Consider the following 5,441-nt stretch of genomic DNA (forward strand, 5'->3'; position numbering starts at 1 on the left):
TATTGTAATATATTATTGTAATATATGTTGCATATGACATGTTATATTTTATATACAGAATAATATATACATTGAAAAGGTACGTTGTTGGTTTAAGGTTTCTCTGGCTTCTTCACTGGAAGTTTGTCTTGGTCCTTAAAGAGGAAATGAATGGCGTCACAGCCTCAAGCCCACCTTTGCAGCTTCATACATCTGCTGTTCATCTGCTTCTTTGTTTCCCTTTAAATACTTTATCTAAAAAAATAAAGCAGCTAGATGATCGGAAAGAAATTTGCTAGAATGACTGTTACCTTGTAATGCAGATGTAATACCTCTTGTGGAATCAGTGTGCCTGGGCGATGCCGTAGCACACAGCATGTACTTCATGCTTCAGCGTGAAGCAACCAGCTTTCAGTCAGCTCTGTTCGGTAGCCCTCTGTAACACTCTTCATTATGTAGTATAGACATGCTCTCCACTGCTGACTAAAAACATTGCCATCGTGACCATCATGCTGTGAGACACAAAGATGTGTATGAAGAATGAAATACTATCCTTATTGAAACTAAGGGAAAAAACACCCCAAACCTCTCATTGAATTACTGAGGCTCAAAATTTCAAAACACAAGATACAGAATTATTATGCTTTTGTCCTTGGATAATATTGTTGCAGTGTAGAGTTCAGATACATTCATAGGACATATCAAGGCATGAAAAGACCTGGAGTGGTTGCCCTTGAAATGATACATATCCTCAGAATAAACGCAATACAACCACCATAGCTGAGAAATCAGTATCTTTCTTGGGAGTTTGCACCTATACCTAAAAGTGAACATCACAGCGTTAAACGCTGCAATCCCTTTGATCTCGTGCAGGATTTATGAAATTTCTGTATAGAGTTAGCTCAGGTGCCTGCACTATGTGTGGTCAGAGGAAAGTAACACAAAGAGTGCGCTGTTACAGTCAGCGTGCTCTAAGGTTTTGGCTTGTCTATGCCTAGCCAATGCTGACCATAATTCCAGCTCTGCTCTGGGACTTAAGCGTTCGACGTTATAAGAGGGATCTCTCCTCTCCTCAGGCCATGTGGCAGCAATGTCTTTTTCAAGAATAGCAGCAGATCTACAAACTTGAGATCAGTGGTCTTTTGGCTAGGATTTCTGGACATCTGCAGCCTGTTGGAGCTGCAACTGCCAATAATTTATTAGCAACAGAGGAATGAAAAAAGTCTTTGAGTTCCACCCATGGAAAAGAGGATGGGATCTTAGGCTTTTCAGCCTTAGGGCCTTTACCCAGGAGGGGGGAGATATACAGTTTTTTTAGTTTTTGCTCCAAGAACTGTTCATTAATTTTCTACACTGACTGTTTCTTATAAAATGCAGAAATTGTCAAAGCAGAGCTCAGATCTCAGAAGTTTCTCTAAGACCAACCAGGCTTCCTGACTATATTTCCTCTTTCTTCTCAGGAAGATAGAGGAATACTATGGTTTTGCTACCTCAGTTACTACAGGTCAGATAGGTGCTGAGATGCTTCATATACACCTTCAAAAAAAGAAAGCTGAGAAATTTGTAGTGATATGTTCAGAATGAGCAGAGGTTTTCAGATTGCCATTTTGAACTTGGGCATTTCTTATCCAGCTTTGGGACTTGCAATCATTGATCTCTTTTTTTTCTGTACATATCAGTATTTGATTTTATGCATATCAGCTGGATCTAGCCAGTGTCATACAATATGGGCAAGATGGCCCAGAACAGCAAAATGAGACAAACACAACATCACAGGTGAAAGCTGAAGTCAGCAAAACTTTTCAGAGCAATAAGGATTCGCTCAGTTATGCAGCAGGTAACTGAAGAGTGTCCTCCAGTTTCAAAATCAACAACAGAAGTTTTGCAACAAAGTATGTGTACCCAGTGCTAAATCACTGGATTGGAGCACAAGAACAGCAAGAGGAATTCCCATGGCTCAGTGCTAGTATTGATTTAGACTGTTATGTTCAGTGTCCTGCTGCAAGTCTAAGGCCTACCTACTTTTCTGAGGAGACACAACTTGCTTATTCTGTCTGTAACTGGAATTGTTTTTCTGGTCTCTTCTGGTTTAACTGCACAGTTGTGAGCCTTCACTCTGGATGGGCGTGAGTCAGCTCCAAACCATAAACAGTGTAGCCATAGTTAGTAAGCCTGAGCTACTAAGCCTTTGCTGATAGCGTGGGCACAACAAGTTGTGTCTGCTTGGAGCACAACCAAAGCAAGCTCACATCTGCTTGCAAAAAAAAAAAAAAAAAGAAAAAAGAAAGTGTAAACATATCCTCTCTGTTCTTTTCCTACTTCCTCCCCCTGACTTTTTCTTACCCTCTCCCTTTTTCTTCCTCTGTCCCACCCACAGGCATCCAGAAGAGCACTCACAGAAACTCCACCTATCTAAGCCCTCCACCCAGATAGTTCAAATTCCTGAGTGGGATCTCACAGGGCACACATTTGTTTAGAGTGGTAACAAGTGGCTGTGTTTTGGTATGAGGCCCCTTGCGCAGTTCCTTACAATGAACTTGAACAAAGAGCAGTTGTTATATTCATCCATTTCAACAAGTTTTTACTCAACCTAAGAAGTGTTCATTTTTGCCTGCTACAGCTGCGGAACCAAGAAAAGGGTAATATAGATCATGCGGGTGGGCAAGCCACTATGCTGAGCTCTGAACACTTTTTGGGCAGTTCCTGGTTCAGAAGGGACAGGCTCACCAGAAGTTTCACTAAATCCACTATGGCAGGATGTCAGTGCCCTGCAGCTCACGGCGCAGACTCACTGCAGAAATGTCAATAGCAGCCCAGCTTTGCTGTTGACAGTGGCAGCCAATGACATATGAGTTTTGAGTGACTTTTCATGTGACTACAAGATCCAGGCTCCATGGGGTTTTCTCAAGCACAGGATAAGAAACAGGTTGCTCTTTTCCTAAATTTTCTTCTAATCTGTCTTTTCTTCCACTAGCTAGGCACTAATTATGTTGTATATCATCTTCTACTTCTCTGGCACAAGCAGCATGCTGGCACAAGTCAGTGGAAATTCAACATTCATTAAGGTTAGACTGTATTTCCTGTGCATCTCCTCTCTTTTCTTTTTTTTTTTCTTTCTTCCCAAGATGATAATTTACAAGAATGAGACCAAAACTTAATTTTACAACAGGAAGCCCTCCATTTTAGACAGCAAAGCTACATAAGCTGCATCTTGGCTATCATTGCCTTGATGCCTGGGATTTAGTTTTTCTGAGATTTGGGGATTTTACCAGTAGGTTTTGAAAAGCATCAACGATCCTACTCACTCCACACTTGCACGAGGACTATGTTCTCAAAGAAGCAGTACTTCTTGACAGAACAACTATGAAAAATACTGAGAAGTAAAAGGATCATCACAGACCACATCCCTTTCTCTTTTTAAAATGTATAATCCTTACAGGAGATTACCGATGGGTGAATATTAGAGCTGGTCTGCCTTCTGGCTTGAAAGCTTGTTTCTCAGAGAAAGCTGTCTTCTGGCAAATTAAAGAAAATGGAATTTCTCAGGATCCCATTTCCTCTTGCACAGGAGAAACTGATATAAAAGAAAAGAGGCTTGCTTATTCCTGTGAATTCTGCCTCTGTGTATATGCATGTGTGTGTTTGTGTGTGATACTTTTATCAATGGCAAAACTCAAAACACATCGCAGCATTTTCTTTTCTCGTATTATCTACATCTCAAGGAAACATCAGGAAGCTAGATAAATATGGCTTTCCCTCTGTCACTTATTTCTGCTACCTGCTGGATGCCACAGGTCCTGCAGGCTCATCCACAGGCTCTATACCTTGGTTAAATGTGGGAGAAATATTACCATCACTGTTCTAGTTGGAAGATACTTACATAGCTCCACTATTACAACACAGTCATAAACTTAAACATATATATTTTCCATAAGTCCATTGCAGTCAGACAAGCACTGGTATTCCCATTTTAAAAAAAGGGAACAGAGAAAGAAAGTGTAAATTACTTACTTACCCAAAATTACATGAATCCATGGTCACATGAAATCACATTTGTTCCCTGGCAGGGCAAGGCTTAATTTGTTTCACAAGCCAAAATAGTGCATTATTTTTTTTAAAAAGCCCAAAATAATACCTTGACTCTTTCATCTCTAGATCAGTACCTTGTTATGGCAGAATTAAGTATCGTATAGTACCTTAAACAAATACAGATTTCTCATATCTGCCAGGTATATGCAGAAATTTGACAGTATTTGGGCTAAATGGGACAGTCAGGGATAGCAAATGGAGTGCAGAGCTCCTCACTTTCAAAACAGGTTTTGGGGCTTGAAAAGGTCAGTCTAAAACAAATCAAGTCCCACATGATCTTACCTGCTGGAGAAGGTGAAAATTCTGTTCCTGTATCTTCTGCCAGTTAATTTCCTGTTCCTGCTCAACATCCTAAACCTTCACAGCCTGCACTCTAGGGCTATACTGTGCTATGAGGGGGGAGAATCCAATTAATTATGTCCTACCTTGCATTCAGCTTTCAGCAAGCAATTATTAGACAAAACCTGGTTGAGGCCCTTATTTGATTTAGGAGGCTTGTGTGTCTTGGCATTCATCAGGATTTACCGATGTTGATAAATTGCTTTTCTCTGTCATGGCTCTAAATAAATATATCAGGTTTGTCCAAGGCTCCTTGCCGAGCCTTGATCTAAATGGTTTTTCATCTAGGAGTATGGAGCACTTGTTCTTTTATCTGGAACTGCGATATGGAGGTCTGAAGTAATGAAACTGGCATTTGCCTAATTAAAGATTTCATTATTATTTTCTGTCCTCAAACAGCTGGGGCAAATCTACATGAGTCTGCTTCAGTACAGCTCTCCTGAACTAGCATTGTAAGATAAATTAAAAGTAGCGGGAGCCAACTATGTCCTAGGCTATCTTTACATACAATATCTAAAAGAGCCTAGGTTGCAATCTGCAGATGTGCTGTTGCTAGATCCAGTGCGACAGAATTGAAAGAGGTGTGTCAGGAATATGCTCTCTCTGAAGACTCTGAGATGCTGTCTCCTTCCTCCCATCGAGCACCTGTTTGTGTTAGCTGCTATTTGAAGAGTGGCTGGAGGAGTAGCAGACAGATGAATAGAGGAGTATGCATAGAGGTACCTGGTGGTACAGCATGAACTTATTGTACTAAGTTTGGTTTAGTTAAATTTCAAAATAATTGACAGGGTGCTCAGAGCCCTGGGACACTTCCACTATGGTTTAAGCCAAGGGAAAACCAAAGAAAGAAAGAGAAAAAAATAACCATAAAATAATTTATTTTTCCTTCCTCTCAGCCTCCTGTGTTCTTAACCAGGAGCTTTGTAAAGTACTTTAACTTGTTTTTCAAATTAGTTCTTGAGATCATAGCCACAATGGGCAGGAGTCTGCTCTTTCTCACACATGTACTAAACTGGAATTACTTGGGGTTTTTT

Source organism: Balearica regulorum, chromosome 3, assembly GCF_011004875.1.
Source record: "Balearica regulorum gibbericeps isolate bBalReg1 chromosome 3, bBalReg1.pri, whole genome shotgun sequence".
Taxonomy (NCBI): Eukaryota; Metazoa; Chordata; class Aves; order Gruiformes; family Gruidae; genus Balearica; species Balearica regulorum.